The 21,782-nt window shown below is 43.1% G+C and overlaps 1 protein-coding gene and 1 non-coding gene across 2 annotated transcripts in view; both read left to right on the forward strand.

Moving 5' to 3' along the window:
- LOC124555630 (calcium-dependent secretion activator-like) overlaps window positions 1-21,782 on the forward strand; it is a 1,496,314-nt gene that overhangs the window by 1,464,076 nt on the left and 10,456 nt on the right. The window lies entirely within an intron of this gene.
- Trnas-cga lies at window positions 15,539-15,612 on the forward strand. Its single transcript has one exon. It is a non-coding gene; the product is annotated as a tRNA-Ser (tRNA).

Genomic DNA, 21,782 nt, shown 5'->3' on the forward strand with positions numbered 1-21,782 from the left:
TATGCACTTGCTGAAGAATTGCCCCATCACTACCACAGGGAGAGTGAAGATTTCCTTGGAAGGATTCTCACTATAGAGAAAACCTGGGCTTGGATGTGCAAACATTGATTAAAGTGGCAGTTCAGTGAATGGAAAAGCCCTGGCTCTCCTTTCCCCCAGAATGTGCGCCATTAAACAGCTGGTACCAAACTGATGGTTATTGTGATTTACGACAGTCATGTGTTAATCTGGCATCACATTGTACCACGTGGGGAGACGGTCATTGGAGCCTAATACTGCAGTTTATAGCCACAGCATCTTTGTCCCACATTGAGAAGAGACTGACAGTACCTTTTCGCACTGGATCACATCATCCTTCATGGAAATGCATCATATCACTTGGTAAATGCTGTGCAGGAGCTCCTGCATATGTGGGGGTGAGAGATACTCGAAAATCCACTATATTCACATGTTGCGAGTGCTTACAATTATGACCTTTTTGCAAAAATGAAGCAACCTGTTCATGGCATGTGATACAACACAAGAGAGACATTGTCCGTGCTACAGGACATTCCAGCACGACATCAACCGATATGATGATGTACGAGGCCTCCCATCTGTGTGAGGGAAGCTGTTTGAGATGTGGGACGTAGTGAACGACTGTCAGAAAAGTATGGTATGTGTTATAACAATTTTTCCTTTGCTTTTTATCCAGTCAATGTAAACGTTCCAGAAAAATATGCCAACAGAACGGAAAAAATGTGTCTGTAAAGTGGTAATTTCACCTCATTTATTTTTGCGAACACAAGACAAGTAATGAAATGGGGAAGGTGATAGATGAATTTTGGCAGTTATAGCTAATATTGAGGACTATACTCATGAACCAAAATTTCCTGAATTACGAAAACTAATAAAAATGGTAGTAGCATTGCTTCATTCAAATGCAGAATAAGAATGAATTTCTTCAACAGTGAATTATGTAAAGACAAAGAAGAGGACTAGGTGATGAAGCTTATGGTGCAGTAGCAGTTGTACAGTCTGCATTACAAGCCAAGTGATTCGACTGCTGTTTGTTTAAGCCCACCAAAATCCATTTGAAAAGTTCCTTTTAAACACATGTACTGATGAGTGAGATATTGCACATCAAAAAAAGTTTTCCATCACCCCAGTTCCCAGAACACCTGAAGATAGACTGTGGATATTGTATCACACACACAGTCTCTTTAACTGTTCAGAGATGTCACTAAACCCGCCCAAAGATGTAAAGAAGCATGCATGAGTAGCACCTATTAGATGGAGGGGGTCCAACAGACGATCAGTTCCAGTCATTCCACCAAGAACAAGGTACATGTCTCATGTTGTCCATAGTTCAACCATGCCTAGAGGGTCAATACAACGGTTCGATCGTGTCCGCATTGTTTCTTTCTGCAGGGAAGGGCTCTCAACAAGGAAAATTTGGAAATTTGTGGTAAAGTCTTATGGGACCAAACTGCTGAGGCCATCAGTCCCTAAGCTTACTCACTACTTAATCTAACTCAAACACTACTTAATCTAACTTAAACTAACTTACACTAAGAACGACACACACACTCATGCCTGAGGGAGGACTTGAACCTCCGACGGAGGGAGCCTCTTGGACCGTGGCAAGATGTGTTAGACCACGCGGCTACCCCGCGTGGTCTCAACAAGGAAAGTGTCCAGGAGTCTCCAAATGTTATTCGGACATGGAAGAGATACAGAGAGACACGAAATGTCGATGACATGCCTCACTCAGGTCGCCCAAGAGCTACTACTGCAGTGGATGACCGCTACCTACGGATTATGGCTCTGAGGAACCCTGACAGCAACGCGACCATGTTGAATAATGCTTTTTGTGCAACCACAGAACGTCGTGATACCAATCAACCATTCACAATAGGCTGTGTGATGTGCAACTTCACTCCCGGCGCCCATGGTGCGATCCTTCTTTGCAAACACGACACCATGCAGTGTGGTACAGATGGGCCCAACAACATGCCGAATGGCCCTCTCAGGATTAACATAAGTTCTCTTCACTGATGAGTGTCGCATATGCCTTCAACCAGACAATCGTCCGAGACGTGTTTGGAGGCAACCCGGTCAGGCTGAACGCCTTAGACAACTGTCCGCAAGGTGGAGGTTCCCTAATGTTTTGGGGTGGCCTTATGCAGGGCCAATGTACGCCGCTGGTGGTCATGGAAGGCGCCGTAACGGCAGTATGATATGTGAATGCCATTCTCCAGCTGATAGTGCAACCATTACGGCAGCACATTGGCGAGACATTCGTCTTCATGGACGAAAATTCGCGCCCCCATCGTCCACATCTTGTGGATGATTTCCTTCACAATAACGACATCGGTCGACTAGAGTTGCCAGCATATTCTACAGGCATGAACACTATCGAACATGCCTGGGATAGTTTGGAGAGGGCTGTTTATGGACGACATCACCCACCAACCAATCTGAGGGATCTACCCCGAATCGCGGTTGAGGAGTGGGACAATCTGGACCAACAGTGCACTGATGAACTTGTGGATAGTATGCCATGATGTACAAGTATGCATCATGCAAGAGGATGTGCTGCTGGGTATTAGAGGTGCCAGTGTGTACAGCAATCAGGACTACCTCCTCTAAAAGTCTCGCTGTATGGTGATACAACATGCAATGTATGGCTTTCATGAGCAATAAGAGGGTGGAAGTGAATGTTGATCTCTATTCCAAATTTCTGTACAGGTTCCAGAACTCTCGGAACCGAGGTGATGCAATACTTTTTTTAAATGTGTGTATGATAACCAAACAACTGCTGACGTAAATCCATCCAGGTGGTAGCAGTGTCAGCTGTCGAGGAATGAATGCTAGTCAAACACATAGACGGCGCATGTAGTGACAGTGAGTGTGATGTCCATATGTAGAATGTGGAAGGTACACATCTTAGTTTGGCAGAGGGCAGATTGTGATGGTGTGGAGGTTTGGCATGAGAATTTCTAAAACTGTGTAACTTGTCAGATGTTCAAGGAGTGCTGTGGTGACTGTCTTCAACATATGGCGAAACCAAGGTGAAACGACGTCCAGATGTTGAGGGGATGGCAGTCACCTCTCATTACAGGTGTCGGATGTCGTAGGTTGGGGAGATTAGTAAAACAGACCAGGCAGCGAACTGTAGAGGAACTAACATCAGATTATAATACTGGACAGAGTACAAGTGTGTCTGACCACACATTGCACTGAATACTCGTAACACTGGGCCGCTGCAACTGTAAACCCATGTATGTGCCAACATTAACACCACAATATTGAATACTACAATTGAAATGGTCATATGATCATTGGCACTGGAAGTTGGTGCAGTGGCAGAACATTGCATGGTCTCATGAATCGCGATACCTTCTTGGTTATGTTGATGGAAGAGCACAAGTCCGTCATCTTCTAGGGGAACAGCTCTTTCACATCTATCTGTGGGACTGAGACAACCTGCGTTATGCTCTGGGGACATTCACATGGGCATCTATTAGACCAGAAGAGCTCGTACAAGGCTCCATGATGGCAAAGGAGTATTGTACACGCCTTCATGAGGATTTTGTTTTCTGAAAGCAATGGCATTTTTGAACAAGGTAATGCGCCATATCACCAGTCCAGGAGTGGGATGGAGTGGTTCGAGGAACACAATGGAGAGTTGCAGTTGATGTGCTGGCCGCCCAACTTGCCAGATCAGAATGTGATACAAGACGTCTGGGATGTGACTGAATGTGAAATCAGATCTTACCGCCCCCTCTCCCGAAATTACGAGAATTAGGTGGCTTGCCCTTGTAGATGTGATGCCAACTCCCTCCAGTGCCCTACCAAGGCCTCACTGCTTCCATGCCATGATGCCGGATCGCTGTTATCAATGCCACTATTAGGTAGGTGGTCATAATGCTCTGTCTGATCTGTGTATTTTAAATATTCCTAGTACTCACTCTAGTTTACGAAATCCCTATAAAAGAAATCCCTTATGGATATTCTGTCCTATTTTTAACCTTTGAGGGAACCCTAGGTTTTCCTCACCTGAGCCAGGTGAGCTGTCAGTACTGGCTATTGTAATGCCGTTTCTCTCAGTATTTCCAGCATACCACATTGTACACCTTGATGCACCATAGTGGAATATCCTGCTAAATTGCACTCAGTGCATTTCACAGGAATTAACAGCTCAACCTTCAGCCCCTTACTGAACACTACAATGGCATATAACCCAGAGACTATGGTAAAAGTAGTGAAAAGCGAAACCCAAAGATGACAGGAATCCCACAAGTGAAAATTGTTGTGTTGGCAGAAGAGCCAACACCGTGTTACGAGAGGAGGCCGAAATGCACGCGTTTTAGCTCACGCAGGTTGGCGTGAGGAGGGAAGAACTATACTGACGTGAGGTCTGGAACATGACAAGGAATTAGAAATCAGAAATCGGACGTAATAAGTTTGGTACTTAACTTTAATCCATTAATGATGAACGTCGTTCTTGACGGTACATGATTCACAATCTTATCTGTTCAGAATACATGAATGTAGGAAATGACGTAGTTGAAGGCTATGCTAAACTGTCGTCTCGGCAAATGAGAGCGTATGTAGACAGTGAAGCCTCGCTAGCAATGTCGCCTGTACAAATGGGGCGAGTGCTAGGGAGTCTCTCTAGACTAGACCTTCCGTGTGGCGGCGTTCGGTCTAATGGCGACACGCGAGTCCGACGTATACTAACGGACCGCGGCCGATTTAAAGGCTACCACCTAGCAAGTGTGGTGTCTGGCGGTGACACCACAAAAATTAAAGTCCAAGATGCTACTTATAGACGTTGCTGTCAAGTATAATGACTATTGCAGTCTCTGTTAGCTTTTATCACCAGTATGGAGCGGCCCTTCTGTTTCATCAATCAGTCAGTCTCCAAGCTATCCCACAACTTCCACCACAGTGTAGCGGATGAGTTATGCAACGATTGCTACAGTTGGTGGAGCTTTTTTGTTGTCTATCAGGAGGCAATCAACCCCCACCTAGGGCGTCTGAGTTCATATGATAGTGAACCATAGGAATAGTGAATGGCCAGCCATGTATGCACAAAGCCGAGGGACAGGCTGCTTACCCAGTGAATGCCAAACCATTGGATGGTAACATGGCAGAACTGACAATGTCACGTAGCATGTCTTTGCTGCTGCAAGCAGCAGCCAGTGACGTCTTCTAGTGATGTGGCAGTCAACAATATTTCCAAGAGTCAAAGTCCATACTGTTGGCTGGAGAGAATAGTAGGTGGCTGGCACATCCTGGTAGTCATCCATTCATATTACAGATAAAGAGGTGGCACAATGTTTCGCAGCTGGTAGACTTGTAAGGACGGAGGCGGGTATTGACTGCATCACAAATACAGTATCGTCCAGCACAGCATAAGCCATCTACACACATCAAAAAAGTTTTGCATCACCTCGGTTCCGAGAGTTCCGGAACCTGGACAGAAAATTGGAATAGAGATCAACATAAACATAATTTCCACCCTTTTTATTGCTCATGAAAACCACACATTACATGTTTTTACCACCATACAACGAGACCTTCAGAGGAGGTAGTCCTGATTGCTATACACACCAGTACCTGTAAATACCCAGTAGCACGTCCTCTTGCATTGATGCGTGCCTGTATGCATCATGGAATACTTTCCACAAGTTCATGAAGGCACTATTGGTCCAGATCGTCCCACTCCTCAACGGCGATTTGCTGTAGATCCCTCAGAGTGGTTAGTGGGTGACGTCATCCATAAACAGCTCTTGTCAATCTATCCCAGGCATGTTCCATAGTGTTCATGTCTGGAGAACATGCTGGCAACTCTATTCGAACGATTTCGTTACCGTGAAGGAAGTCATTCACAAGATGTGGACGATGGGGGCGCGAATTGTCGACCATGAAGACGAATGCCTCGCCAATATGCTGCCAATATGGTTGCACTATCGGTTGGCATTCACATATTGTACAGCCAATACAGCGCCTTCCATGACCACCAGCACCATACATGGGCACCACCCCAAAACAGCAGAGAACGTCTACCTTGCTGCACTCGCTGGACAGTGTGTCTAAGGCATTCAGCCTGACCAGATTGCCTCCAAACAAGTCTCCGACGATTGTCTAGTTGAAGGCATATGCGACACTCATCGGTGAAGAGAACTTGATGCCAATCCTGAGTGGTCTATTCGTCATGTTGTTGACCCATCTGTACCCCACTGCATGTAGTAGTGGTTGCAAGGATAGACCTCACCATGGACGTCGGGAGTGAAGTTGCGCATCATGTTCAGGAAAGGCAGTATTAAACATGGTGGCGTTGTTGTCAGCGTGCCTCTGAGCCATAATCCGTAGGTGGCGGTCATCCACTGCAGTAGCAGCCCTTGGGGGGCCTGACTGAGGCGTGTCATCAACAGTTCATCTCTCTCTGTGTCTCCTCCATGTGCGAACAACATAGCTTTGGTTCACTCCAAGACACCTGGACACTTCCCTTGATGAGAGCCTTACCTGGCACAGAGTAACAATGCAGATGACTGCACAGGATGACGACCCTGCAACTGATGGTGTGCTGTCCTCTGACGCCCTGCCACGTGATGATGCAATGTCCTTCCCAGCCTCCATCTCAGGTCAGCGTCCATTTCCAGACACTGACCTTCCCCTGCCTGCATCTGATATGGTTGCTTCCCTTTCTATGTCTGAAACTATCTATGGGTGCACCTCTGATAATGTTACACTGAACTGGTCCAGTGACTCGTCTATCTCCTGGGTGAACGACGTCGATGCTGCGGATGGACATTCGGAGGTGTACAGAACGTTCGGCTCCCTCCCCGTCACAGTGATGTGCCCTTCCATAGTGGCCTAACAGGGATTTCCCTGTGCTTCCCCCATTTCTGAATTGCCTATCCTCCTTGCAATGGCATCTTTCCAGACTTATTGCATAGCCACGGTCAGTGTCAACACTATTCGCGTATGCCACAAACTGGCTTACTCCTTTGACATGCTGTATGCCACGGACATTGACATAGCTCTCCTTCAGGAGGTGCATGTTGCAACTTTCTGTGCTCCCCATAGTTTTACAGCATATGTATCTTACGCTTCCCCTATGGGTAGCTGCAATCCTCTCACATGACGGTATCCTCGCTGATGCAGTTACCTGTCTCCCTGATGCCAGAGGTATGGTGTCACGTTTAGTGGCGTCAGGATCATCAATGTCTATGGACCATCATGGTTCGGGTCGCCACAGAGAACGTTCCACCTTCTTCTCAGAGACAGTTACACCTCTCTTCCTGGGTTGGCATAATGCATTGATCACAGGAGACGATTTAAACTGCACCCAGACACCCAAACACCATCTACCATGACACTGTCTGTGCATGGCGCTAGCGACAATTCTCCAGCAACTCAGCCTAGTGGATTCTTGGGAAAATATTCGTGGCAATCGTCTGGGGTTTACACATTTCACTAGCCATTCTTCCAGACGACTCAATCGTGTTTACAGTGATATTGTTAGTGGGGTTCAGGCTGCTAAAGTCTGGGAAACTGCGTTCTCCCAAGATGCATATATCTGCGCCATCAATCTCTGCCGCCAAAGGGTGTGGCCTGGTTGTGGATCATGGAAACTGAACATGATCCACCTTAAATCACCCAACTGCCGGAAGCTCATCAAGACCATATGGGCAGCTTGTCGTTGACCCTGTGATGCCTATCAGTCTGCCCTGTCATGGGGGGTGCTCTGTGCAAAGCATGCTCTCGGCAAGGCCTTGATTGGCTATGGAAGGAGGTTGTGGCGCAGTGGCGACGGACTCGGGAATTCTACTTCACCATTCTCTGGGAATTTACCATGATGCCAAAGTTACCAGTGCGCCAGGAGATGGTGAATCATGCCAAGGCACAACTTACGACCGTCTCTCGATCCCACCTTGAAGGAGCTGTGATCATTGTGCATGCATTAATCCAAGAGTGTCCATCTATGTATCATGTCATAGCGGAACGATGCCACCATCAGAGGAATTTGATTAATGTTATTATTACTGATGATGGGCAGCATTTTGATACACAACAGGAAATTGGGTCTGCCCTCCATGCAAATTATGTTATGCTGTACTCTGAACAATGTTATGGCCCTGCCAATATTACAGCGGTCTCCAGACTCACCTTTGGCTCAGTTCCCATGGATGCGACAATGGATCTGATTGCTAACGTCATGAAGGACAAAGTCGATGACGCTATCCAGGCAGGTTCTGGAAACAGGTCGCCTGGCCCTGATGGACTCCCACCGGCGTATTATTGGACATTTCATCACTTTCTGGTGCCAGTGTGGAGGGAAATTTGTCAGGACCTTATGTCACCTTTTGTGCTGATTCCAGATGGTTTCCACAATGGTTTCCTCACTCATTCACATCCATAAGCGTTGGGGTACCTCACGGATACGCGATTACCATCCCTTGATTGTTACTCAACAGTGACAAAAAGATCTATACCCAGCAGTTGGCTGTATAGCTTAAATGGACAGCTCAGTACGTGGTTTCCCCCAATCAAACTTCTTTAAGAGGTACTGGTATCAATAACATCTGCACTGTCCTCTGCCGTTATTGGGACATAATCGCTCATGCTCACGCATGTCGTATGCCTGGGCTTTTAGCAGCTCTTGACTTCAGCCAGGCAGTTGATCAAATCGATCATGACTTCCTGGAAGGGGTGCTTCCCAATATGGGCTATTCTGATACTGCTGTTGACGTTGTAATGCGTTTCCTCCATGGAGCTATGTGTCGTGTAGTCTTCAATGAATGTCTTAACCTTCCATCTTGAGCTGTCGATCAGTGCATCAAGGGTGCCCACTCTCTGCACTGCTGTATGCATTCGCCATGGAACTGTTGCTGTGCAGCCTCCAACAATGCCTCTCTGGGATATCTCTCGGAGACCATGTATTCAGCTGCACTGCATACGCAGACGATCTCGTCATAGTTCTTCATTGCGGTGCTGAGGACAGGAGGTCAATGGCATGGGTTACCACCTACGACGAAGCTTCTAATAGCTACCTTAACGTCCCTAAATCGAGTGCCATAGCTATAGATGCGGAGCTTCCTGCCTAGAGTGCTGCTCCTTTGAATGTAGCCGATACTCTTCAATTCTTAGGACTCGATTTCGCTAGTGATCTGTGGAGGACAGTTGCCCTCAACTGCAGACGCTTTTCTTTTCCCAACTATGAGCTGGGCTCTTAGTTCTACGTTTACGAGCACTCGATCTTCTGCAATGCATGTAATACGTAAATGTATATTTGGCATCATGTGTCCCCCACATCGCACAGACACTTCCTATTCCGCCATCCATGGCCCTCTGCATGCTAATGGTGTTGGGTTCGTTTGTTTGCCACAGCTTGCTATTCAACATAAGGTACAAAACCCTCACCCTCCCGTGGTGCAGCGGCGGTTTAGGTTTGTATTATGTGCCTGACAGAGTGGTAGCCCTGTTCATTGGCTCTCACTTGTCGTTGTGGCGCCGTAGTCCTACGTGCCTTACCAGCCTATTGCTGGAGGCCCTTGCTCCACACTCTCTCACAGCACCTATCCAAGTTTCAAAAGTCCCACAGCGCTTCTTTTACTTCTGCCACTTTTTTCTTGAACTGAGCTACGTCTGTACTGTGATGCTGCTGGCGCAGTTGACATCCACAAAAGCGATCTATGGTTTCCTTCAGCAGTACAGGTTATCGAATGTGTTTGAGGAGAAGCTTCCCCACGTCGACTGGCGTGCTATTTGGCGATCACTGTGCGCTCCTTATCTTGACACTGACGTCCAGACTTCATGGTACTTTACTGTCAATAGGAAGCAAGTATACTGGTCACGCCTTCACAGGATTCACCTCGTAGACACCCTGTTGTGTGTCGACTGTGATGTCATGGACACAGACGAGCGCCGCCTGGTGTGCAGTTCAGCGAGAGGTGTCTGGTTCTTGGTGTGACAGATGTTGTCCCTAATTACCAGTACGACTCCACATCAGATACCTACTCAAGTGTACCTCTTTCCGGATGAGGGTTACTTCCTACAAGCAATGACGAACTCTGTGAGGTCGGGTTGTGGCCACGCAGCACACTACTTGTATGCTGATTAATGAATGGTTTGCTGATTAATGAATGTCACTGTACAGTTGTTCGCAATCCAAAATACAGACAATTTTTCTCCAGTTTCCTCTGCAGTGTCTTCCTTAAACCACCGCAGAGCTGGGGTGTGCCTGTCATGAAGAGTTGATCCCCACCTCTTCCGCACTTAGAACCGATATATTCACTGGTAATCAAAATGTTCTTAGTCTGACATCTTGCTACGCCCTCCTCCTCACGTGCCGCGGTTTCCTGATGTTGTGGTGATGTTAATGCCAAAACTAAATAAATCAATAAATAAAAAATTAAAAAAAGAACGAAAGAAAAATAAATAAATAAACGATGTTCATTCTATCTCTACTCCACCTTCTCTACGCTCTCCTAGGTTGCTGGAGGGTGGGAACGTGACGTCGTGGCCAGGCCCCAGGTTGTGATCCCCGCCCACTTTGCACCCACGCCTTCCTATGGGAGTCGGCAAAAGAAAAAAAAAAAAGTGGTTATTGCAACGAATTGCATTGGCAAAGATCGCAAGTTCACATACCGCTGGATGCGAAAATATTTTTTTCCGCTTCGTGCTTCTAACACATTCTGAGAGTTCGTTAATCGTCAAATTTTAGCATGTTTCTGAAAAATTCCTTGTTATTTACACGTAAGAGCGCGCTTTCTCAGTAATGAGTATCTCCGATTTCGTGACTTCCAGATGTTTAAGAAATGAAAGATGAAATTGCTGTGTGTGGAACAACTGACAGTGAAATTTATACTTTTTCCTGTCACAAATAACTCACCAATTTTTTCTGAGTACGTAGCAATACCCGAGTGCATGGTGAGACAGGGATATAGGAGTACAACTTAAATTGCTGCGAATGAAACTACTAGCAATCGTCTTTATACTCTAGCTTAACACAAGTATTTATCTGCGATCGAATCCTTAACAATGGTAATTTTTAGACCATACCACCGTATATGAAACATTTTGAGTCATCAGATGCATGTTATAAGCTACAACGAACTTCTATAGCTGCGATCGCCACACGCTACGAGAAGGCGTTTCTTAAATTTTGTTTTTATAAACCAAATACAACCACATTCTATGCATCTTCTTTTATTTGTGAAACATCTTGATGAATAAAAGAAACGAAACGCGTATGGCAATAAACAAACTGCCTTAAATTAGTTACCTAATCGGAACGTACCTCCATGAACCTTGAAGCAACTAAGGAACGACGGAAAACAGAAAATACGACGAATTTTTCGGGTGTTTCTACAGACGTATTTGTTCAATGTGATACTACTCTCTATACCTAATTCATATTCCGAAAAGTAAAATCAAAAACAAGACGTCGATTTGAATGAGAATAAAATGACATAACGTGACATTTATGACTGAACTAAAAGCTTAAGTCAATGCCGCCAGGTACTAGCACACTGCAGCAGTAGCACACTGTTCCTCAGATATGCCAATTCACTCCCTACAATATAGTATATTATAGTAAAATTTTTATAGTATAATAGCAAAATTAGATTGAACATCAATATATATTATAGTTATACTGATAGAACAATCTTATTTGTTGGGTTATGAATGAGATATAGTGTAATAAGTTTTGGATTTTATTATACAGTAATAAATTTGAGGCACTGAGAACCATGTAGCACATTATTGTAGCTTGTGAGACAGTACATTCATTCACGCTTCTGACATCTGTTGATCTTATGGTGGGTCAGGTTCATCTGTGCAGTTGACCCACATTGTATTTATGAACATTCACAAAAAGCTGTCTCACTTGTTTGTGTGATATTCACTTAGTTGTGCGATCAACAATGGTGTGCTTTTGGCATTTATCACTCTCAGCACCTCATTTTTATTCTAGTCATGTGACCATGTTGGTAGACAGTACTACTTGAATTTAATCATTTCCACAATCGGCAATTTGTGTTTGGAGATGGGTATTTACTGTTCAGGAATCAGATTTTGTGTGCAGTGTCAACATGCGCTCTGTTGAAACTGTTTTAAATGCTAACAGAAAAGAAAATTATCAGGAAAAGTTAGAACCAAAGGAACTAGAGCACCCAGACCAGACATGTTGACTGAGAGAGTGGCAAAGTCGAATAAGCGAGACTACAAGAGAACATTTAACAAATAAGTATATAATAAGCATAAGATGTTGTGTACGTCCAACGTAAGAATGTCAGATTTTCAGTCTGGAAGGTAATTCGTTAACGAATACATGTGTTAGGGATCTTGTACATCTGTGAAAAGAAAAAAAAAGAAAAAACCCACGAAAAGCTCCAGTTATACAAAAATGCGAAATGGATACTAGTGAAACCTTATGAATTATTTCGTTCTTTCCATAAACCGCACTTAATTATGTACAAAACAACGAAATTGCACAAAACAATTTTTTCTCTTTTCTGACAAATTATGTATATTATTATTATTGTCAATGGCTGTAGTTGCATAAATATGTTGATAAGTGCAACTGTTATAGCACAGATTCTTTACTTTCACTCTCTCATATTTATGTGAATCTAAAAATTTGTGAACACCCAGAATGTATACTCACAAGCCACCACTATGTATATTCATCTGACAGGGATTTTTGAAATGTATTTCCATTTAGACAGGAAGAGACTCGAGTATTCTGTTCCATAGTTATAAATTGGAGCATAAACTCCATGTCGTTTTTAGCGAAGGAAGATGTAAAAATTTGTGGCAGATGTTGTTAGGTGGTCAGACACACCCATTCTCTTTAAAAAACTGTCGTGGGTTTCCGAATTCATGAGCTAGTAGTCACCTATTGAAAGCCATTGCAGTAGTTCAGGCTAATGGTCCATTTTAACATCAATCAGTCCAACTGTAGATGGATTTCTTGTATTCCTACTGACTCCATACCAATTTTTCCTAATATGCCTTCTCCTACCAATAAGAGAAATGGTACAATGTCTCTATAGAGTGCGTAGACTTCTCTCTATTAAAATACTGATATGTGACATCATCCTTCGGTCTTTCGATATAGTGCTTACAACAAAAATACCTGCACCATCTACTGCCATTTCTGATGATACCTGCTGTGTAACGCTATTACTGAAGTAATGTAACATATGGCTGTAGGCAGCACTATATAGTTTATATTTTATCGATGGTTTTGTGAGCCGACAGAACCAAATTTTCCTCCATGCAGTACACTACAGTGCAGAAAATAGTCGCAACTAGGTTAGTGGTGTCTACATGATGCAAGGCACTTGTTAACACATAGTTAGGAACTGGGTTGCACAGGTCCTAACACCAGTATTCTTCTGGGAGTAAAATGATATATATTATAACAATATTTAATAAAAAGAATGTTATAAACAGTTGGTCCCACTCCACCACTTACAGTACATACAAATAATATTTTGTTCATATATAAATTATCCAGCATTCTTGTGCATGTGCTCTCACTTTAAAAGACAGACAAATGCTATTAAATAGTATTTAAACAATTACTTAATGGTAGGTGTGATTGACAGAAGCATGTTTGGCACTCTTTCCAGCTATAGTGTCAGCTAGCACATGTGACAGGCCACTTCTTAAATTAGCATAGTAATCATATTTAAATAAAGTTACTGGCAAATCTAGTAAAATATTCATTAAATAATTACAGAAGTATGACAAGATATTAGGCATTCATGCTACATTCATTTGCTGTGTTATTGTTGAGAATATTATGTTCTGGCAGACATTCACATAATGAAAAGACATAAAAACGTAATAAATCAATAAATATAACACATACAGATAAGTAGCTTTGAGTGATGAGAGCAGTAGTGCTGTACTATGACAGGAGACGTTCTATGGGGACATTGTATGTCCTGTGCCGCCAATGTTAAATTACCGAATTTCGTGACTCATTATCTTGGAAACTTTTTAAGACACTAACTTACAATTTTCCGTAATTATTAAATGCACCTTTCTAGATACACTGAACTAGAATTACGAGGTGCATTCAAGTTCTAAGGCCTCCGATTTTTTTTTCTAATTAACTACTCACCCGAAATCGATGAAGCTGGCGTTACTTCTCGACGTAATCACCCCGCAGACGTACACATTTTTCACAACGCTGACGCCATGATTCCATGGCAGCGGCGAAGGCTTCTTTAGGAGCCTGTTTTGACCACTGGAAAATCGCTGAGGCAATAGCAGCACGGCTGGTGAATGTGCGACCACGGAGAGTGTCTTTCATTGTTGGAAAAAGCCAAAAGTTACTAGGAGCCAGGTCAGGTGAGTAGGGAGCATGAGGAATCACTTCAAAGTTGTTATCACGAAGAAACTGTTGCGTAACGTTAGCTCGATGTGCAGGTGCGTTGTCTTGGTGAAACAGCACACGCGCAGCCCTTCCCGGACGTTTTTGTTGCAGTGCAGGGAGGAATTTCTTCTTCAAAACATTTTCGTAGGATGCACCTGTTACCGTAGTGCCCTTTGGAACGCAATGGGTAAGGATTACGCCCTCGCTGTCCCAGAACATGGATACCATCATTTTTTCAGCACTGGCGGTTACCCGAAATTTTATTAGTGGCGGTGAATCTGTGTGCTTTCGTTGAGCTAACTGGCGCTTTGTTTCTGGATTGAAAAATGGCATCCACGTCTCATCCATTGTCACAACCGACGAAAAGAAAGTCCCATTCATGCTGTCGTTGCGCGTCAACATTGCTTGGCAACATGCCACACGGGCAGCCATGTGGTCGTCCGTCAGCATTCGTGGCACCCACCTGGATGACACTTTTCGAATTTTCAGATCGTCATGCAGGATTGTGTGCACAGAACCCACAGAACCCACAGAAATGCCGACTCTGGAGGTGATCTGTTCAACAGTCATTCGGCGATCCCCCAAAACAATTCTCTCCACTTTCCAGAATGAGATTTTCACTCTGCAGCGGAGTGTGCGCTGATATGAAACTTCCTGGCAGATTAAAACTGTGTGCACTGACCGAGACTCGAACTCGGGACCTTTGCCTTTTGCGGACAAGTGCTCTATCATCTGAGTTACCGAAGCACGACTCAACCCCGGCCCTCACATCCTTACTTCTGCCAGTATCTCGTCTCCTACCTTCCAAACTTTACAGAAGCTCTCCTGTGAACCTTGCAGAACTAGCACTCCTGAAAGAAAGGATATTGCGGGGATATGGCTTAGCCACAGCCTGGGGGATGTTTCCAGAATGAGATTTTTCACTCTGCAGCGGAGTGTGCGGTGATATAAACTTCCTGGCAGATTAAAACTGTGTGCACCGACCGAGACTCGAACTCGGGACCTTTGCCTTTCGCGGGCAAGTGCTCTAACATCTGAGCTACTGAAGCACGACTCACGCCCGGCCCTCACAGCCTTACTTCTGCCAGTATCTCGTCTCCTACCTTCCAAACTTCAGAAGTAAGGCTGTGAGGGCCGGGCATGAGTCGTGCTTCGGTAGCTCAGATGGTAGAGCACTTGCCCGCGAAAGGCAAAGGTCCCGAGTTCGAGTCTCGGTCGGTGCACACAGTTTTAATCTGCCAGGAAGTTTCATATCAGCCCACACTCCGCTGCAGACTGAAAATCTCATTCTGGAAACATCCCCCAGGCTGTGGCTAAGCCATGTCTCTGCAATATCCTTTCTTTCAGGAGTGCTAGTTCTGCAAGGTTCGCAGGAGAGCTTCTGCAAAGTTTGGAAGGTAGGAGACGAGATACTGGCAGAAGTAAGGCTGTGAGGGCCGGGCGTGAGTCACGCTTCGGTAGCTCAGATGATAGAGCACTTGCCCACGAAAGGCAAAGGTCCCGAGTCCGAGTCTCGGTCGGTACACACAGTTTTAATCTGCCAGGAAGTTTCTCTCCACTTTCTTGATCATGTCGTCAGACTGGCTTGTGCAAGCCTGAGGTTGTTTCAGTTTGTTGTCACACGATGCTCTGCCTTCATTAAACTGTCACACCCACGAACACACTTTCAACACATCCATAACACCATCACCACATGTCTCCTTCAACTGTCGATGAATTTCAATTGGTTTCACACCACGCAAATTCAGAAAATGAATGATTGCACGCTGTTCAAGTAAGGAAAACGTCGCCATTTTAAGTATTTAAAACAGTTCTCATTCTCGCCACTGGCGGTAAAATTCCATCTGCCGTACGGTGCTGCCATCTCTGGGATGTATTGACAATGAACGCGGCCTCATTTTAAAACAATGCGCATGTTTCTATCTCTTTTCAGTCCGGAGAAAAAAAATCGAAGGCCTTAGAACTTGAATGCACCTCGTATTACTAAAATTGAATTGTGTGGCATGTTATCTTTTCTTTTTTCAAACACTCAATTTTTGACAGAATTTTGTAAATAACTGAACATAAAAACAAAACAACTCAGGATATTTTAATTATTCTAGTTCCATATGTGTCGAATCTCACACTTCGCATGCCATGAAAATTTCATGTCTCTGCCATTAGTACTTTTTTAGAAAACGGGTCATTTATTGCATAAAATTTAGTTCATTGATATTGAGGTTTAAAATTTTTTAAATTACAAACACTCATAAAGACTTACATTTCTGCATCTTTTATGCACTAGAATTGCCCTGGCCCATAATCTGTGTTTTCTTCTGTGTCACGACAGCACAGTGCTTGCCTTCTCCTTTTCTTTCTTGCTTCTTTTGTCATTTACTTTGCAGCTCTGCTTCACATACACGAAGCTCATCCAGTTCCCACAGTCCAAATCTTACTCCTGACTTCTCCAGAACCTTAACTCTTTCATAGCTCCCACCATTAAAAGATATTACATCATCAGACACTGCTAACTTTAGAGTCATAAGGCCAACAAATACATTTTTAGGCACATGGCACGACACAACATTATTGAAGGACTCATTCATATTCTGGGTCTTCCCACATAAACGCTACTTTAGTAGCTTAGGATTTGTCAAATCTCTGTAAATAGGTTTGATTGCCTCCATCACTGCCAAAGGAAGATAATGTTGATGTGTAAATTCATGCAGGGTGCCATAAAATTCATCTTGCCTATATTTACACCAAGTGTTTGGTGGAGGTGGACACAAAGCATGACATGGCTCTTTACCGGTTGATATTCGATGAAAGAAAGTGCTCCACACAGCTCTTTTCATCTTCTCTAAATTGTCATAGTTATCTGTAATGGCCTTCCCCTAGCATTCCTGTAATTAATCAATACTTTGTCCATTAGCCTTCCAGCAGATTTTATTGTCCCCATCGTTTTCTTGACATGTCCTACACACTCAAGTTTTTGTTTAGGAACATCGTATGGCTTACTGTTTTGTACTGCAATGAAAGCCTTGCTGTCTCCATCACCTAAGTAATTCACATATCTGGCACCTCTCTCCTTCTGCAAACGCCGGGAAATGCTAGCTAGTCCTTTTACCTTCATTCTTCCACTTGTGCCATCATAATTTTTTATACACTGCTGCTTATGAAGTAGTATGTTCTTCTGCTTCAGTGTACAACCTAGGCAGTACTTACTGAGTACTTCAAAATCCAAAACTTTTTCAGTGTCAATACTTATCGCAGATGTAAAATAATTTTTAGAACTAAACCCACGCTTTTGCCAGGATCCATCCACAGCAATGCTGATGTCTGTGTCACCCTCATTCTGTTCAACAGCTTCTGATGTAGCAGCAACCACTGAATTTTCAGCCACAGAATTTACAGAGTCCCCAATTGGTGTTACATATTTCGTATACCTAGAAGGTGGTTTTGGCAAATTCAACACAGTGCAGAGAACACTACCAGCCCTTACACCCTTACTAATGCATCTAAGGCCATAGAACAGTCTCCCATTAGTTTCATACAATTCATTACCTGAACACTTCCATGAAATATGAAATGCTTTTTCGTTTTTGCACTTCTGACATTTAATTATTAATTTAGACACAACACCTATTCTAGTTCCAATATCCTCATAAAGTTTAACTTCACCACCACAAAGACAGCAAGGGACAGTTTCAGGAAGAACTTGTGTAAGGATTTGCGGATCAATAATGACATCGTCCATAATATCAATACTATTTCCACTGTCACCGGGTTTCTAAAGTTACTTTCTTTTTCCATGCACTAGGCGGCGCCGTCACTTCAGAAACATTATCGTGGTTTCCTTCACTGATAGCACACATGTTTTCAAGTACTTCAGAAGAAAATACAGTTCTCACGTATCTGTTACCCGCAAATTTGCGTTTCTTGAAGTTACTTTTACGCTTAGTCATTTAATTTATGTATAAAAGGCCATAGAAGTTAGCTTACTACAAAAATAGCCGATAATCACACTACTTTCAACGAAAACTAGTATCAGAAACAAAGAATTGATTTGTTTATTCGTAATGCCAACTTCTGAGACGTAGCAGTAGGCACAAAAGAAAGCAATGAACAGTGTTTTGCACTGTGTAGTTCCCAAGATATGACTGCTCAAATGTGGCAGTATGTGCGTAGCCGCGAAATTTAAGTCACACGTCAACATTCAAAATAATTTCCAGAATGAGATTTTCACTCTGCAGCGGAGTGTGCGCTGATATGAAACTTCCTGGCAGATTAAAACTGTGTGCCCGACCGAGACTCGAACTCGGGACCTTTGCAAAGGTCCCGAGTTCGAGTCTCGGTCGGGCACACAGTTTTAATCTGCCAGGAAGTTTCATATTCAAAATAATATTTGAAGGTCTCACAATTGTCCTATTTTAATGTATTATATACCAAAATGTTCAGGAAAGTCCAAAGTACATTATGGAATAAAAAACAGAAAATGTCAAATTTCAACAAATTTCACTTACAATATCCCCTTATGTAGAAATTGTGTGACCCGTTGAAAAGTTGCAAATTTCAAGATTTATTGTGAAGACATTTAGGCTCTGTAAATTATTAACTTTTGTAATTCTTAAGATATTGAAAATATGATTATTTCACTGTTGTTGTTGTTGTGGTCTTCAGTCCTGAGAGTGGTTTGATGCAGCTCTCCATGCTACCCTATCCTGTGCAAGCTTCTTCATCTCCCAGTACTTACTGCAACCTGCATCCTTCTGAATCTGCTTAGTGTATTCATCTCTTGGTCTCCCTCTACGATTTTTACACTCCACGCTGCCTTCCAATGCTAAATTTGTGATCCCTTGATGCAAAACTCCTTTACAACTTTAAGTGTCTCATTTCCTTATCTGATTCCCTCAGCATCACCCAACTTAATTCGACTACATTCCATTATCGTTGTTTTGCTTTTGTTGATGTTCATCTTATATCCTCCTTTCAAGACACTGTCCATTCCGTTCAACTACTCTTCCAAGTCCTTTGCTGTCTCTGACAGAATTACAATGTCATCGGCGAACCTCAAAGTTTTTATTTCTTCTCCATGGATTTTAATACCTACTCCGAATTTTTCTTTTGTTTCATTTACTGCTTGCTCAATATACAGATTGAATAACATCAGGGAGAGGCTACAACCCTGTCTCACTCCCTTCCTAGTCATTGCTTCCCTTTCATACCCATCGACTCTTATAACTGCCATCTGGTATCTGTACAAATTGTAGATAGCTTTTCGCTCCCTGTATTTTACCACCTTTCCAACCTTTAAAATTTGAAAGAGATTATTCCAGTCAACACTGTCAAAAGCTTTCTCTAAGTCTACAAATGTTAGAAACGTAGGTTTGCCTTTCCTTAACCTTTCTTCGAAGATAAGTTGTAAGGTCAGTATTGCCTCACGTGTTCCAATATTTCTATGGAATCCATAATGGTCTTCCCTGAGGTTGGCTTCTACGAGTTTTTCCATTCGTCTGTAAAGAATTCGTGTTAGTATTTTGCAGCTGTGACTTATTAAACTGATGGTCTGGTAATTTTCACATCTGTCAATACCTGCTTTCTTTGGGCTTGGAATTATTATATTCTTCTTGAAGACTGAGGATATTTCGCCTGTCTCATACATCTTGCTCACCAGATGGTAGAGTTTTGTCAAGACTGGCTCTCCAAAGGCTGTCAGTAGTTCTGATGGAATGTTGTCTACTACTGGGGCCTTGTTTCGACTCAGGTCTTTCTGTGCTCTGTCAAACTCTTCACGCAGTATCGTATCTCCCATTTCATCTTCATCTACATTCTCTTCCATTTCCATGATATTGTCCTCACGTACATCGCCCTTGTATAGACCCTTTATATACTCCTTCCACCTTTCTGCTTTCCCTTCTTTGCTTAGAACTGGGTTTCCATCTGAGCTCTTGATATTCATGCATGTGATTCTCTTTTCTCCAAAGGTCTGTTCAATTATCTTGTAGGCAGTATCTATCTTACCCCTAGTGAGATAAGCCTCTACATCCTTGCAATTATCCTCTAGCCATCCCTGCTTAGCCATTCTGCACTTCCCGTCGATCTCATTTTTGAGACGTTTGTATTCCTTTTCGCCTGCTTCATTTACTGCATTTTTATATTTTCTCCTTTCATCAAGTAAATTCAATACTTCTTCTGTTACCCAAGGATTTCTACTAGCCCTCGTTTTTTTACCTACTTGATCCTCTGCTGCCTTCACTACTTCATCCCTCAGAGCAACCCAATCTTCTTGTACTGTATTTCTGTACCCCATTCCTGTAAATTGTTCCCTTACGCTCTCCCTGAAACACTGTACAACCTCTGGTTTAGTCAGTTTATCTAGGTCCCATCTCCTTAAATTCCCACCTTTTTGTAGTATGGTATTTCACTATTTGCCCCAAGTTTTGTAAGGTGGCAGATTTATTCAGATTTGCTTTATTATGGAACTGTGATTTGTTACTGAATGCCTAAGAGCTGTAAGTAGCCATATTTCGGATTCTCTTGTAGTCTACCGTTTCTGGTGCATCACCTTTGTAGCTGGGCAGACCTGTACCAGTCGCTTTTGATCTTCCAGCGACGCCGCGATCTGTGCTCTGCAGCTGCTGCTTAGCATTCAGCCACATAAACAATTTGATCTTACCTCATATCAACTCTATGTGTCCGAATAACTCTCCTACATACGTGCAACACTACACACCTCCACTTATTGTGACACATTACCTTGTTAACTTGGCGAATTTAGTCACACCAATATTTGATGTAACTTATATAAGATAAGAAAGAAAATGCAAACAGCTCTTAGGCCTACATGTTAGAAGAATAGCGTAAGTATTTTTGCGGAGGTAGCTGATGTAGCATGTACCTCCTAGGATATGTCAAAACTTATATTGTCAGCAGTAATTTACTCTTAATCTAGCAGAACTTATAAAAGATGGTATATGTAGTTAATGTCTAAATAAGCACATAAAATACAAATTTAACGAAATCTTCCAGTCAACTTGTATTTTAACAAAAGTTTTAACACCATTGCGTTCATTTGATAGCTCTTCTTTTGTTTTGACCATTTCATCGATTTGCTTCAGTATCACTATGTTTCATACAGAACAAGATCTGTTCTGCTGTCGAAATTTAGACCGTTTGCAGTAGGCCTATGACCGCCTCTTCAAAAACTCATGGCTCCATTGGTGAGGTACTGCAGTGAAAGATGCGTCAGTCTTCATCCACCATCGGTACTGAATGATGATAGCTGTCGAAATATGACAATAGTGTAGTTACTTATAATCATACGGTTTTCTGAAACTCCACGGATCAGGCACTGAACGCTCCTGTCAATAGAAATGAAATTATACATTCACAAACAGCATTGCAAAGAAAAAAC

Source organism: Schistocerca americana, chromosome X (genome assembly GCF_021461395.2).
Source record: "Schistocerca americana isolate TAMUIC-IGC-003095 chromosome X, iqSchAmer2.1, whole genome shotgun sequence".
NCBI classification, from domain to species: Eukaryota; Metazoa; Arthropoda; class Insecta; order Orthoptera; family Acrididae; genus Schistocerca; species Schistocerca americana.